Raw genomic sequence first — 522 nt, forward strand, 5'->3', positions numbered from 1 at the left:
TGTTGCGGCGGATTACTTGCGTATATATGGTTGCATCAAAGCTAAGCGACCAATGCGGATTAAGTAAAAGGCAGTTTATTCGGAATTCACTTTCCTTTATTTGGTATATACTTAACTTAATAGATTCAATAGGTTTTTATGCGGAATTATCCAAGGCGGATTAACGTATATAAAAAGCGGGAGATCGTAGCGAAAAAAAGTTAATAAGGGGCTGTAAAAACCCAACCAGAACTCGAGCGAGCGAAAACNATCCAAGGCGGATTAACGTATATAAAAAGCGGGAGATCGTAGCGAAAAAAGTTAATAAGCGGCTGTAAAAATCCAACCAGAACTTGAGCGAGCGAAAAACCAAGTACTCTAAAAAGCTAGTTACAGTTCAATGCAAAAACGAAAGGGGAAGAGAAAGAATAGCCAAAATGTCAAATAACAACTGGTATTAACTCTTGTTTAGAGTCGCAAAGTTAACCCTTGTAAACACTACTGCCTTAACCTTTATGTTAATGATATACATATTACAACTTT

This window comes from Rhagoletis zephyria, unplaced genomic scaffold (assembly GCF_001687245.7).
Source record: "Rhagoletis zephyria isolate East Lansing unplaced genomic scaffold, Rhagoletis_zephyria_1.1 Rzeph_scaffold_02895, whole genome shotgun sequence".
NCBI lineage: Eukaryota > Metazoa > Arthropoda > Insecta > Diptera > Tephritidae > Rhagoletis > Rhagoletis zephyria.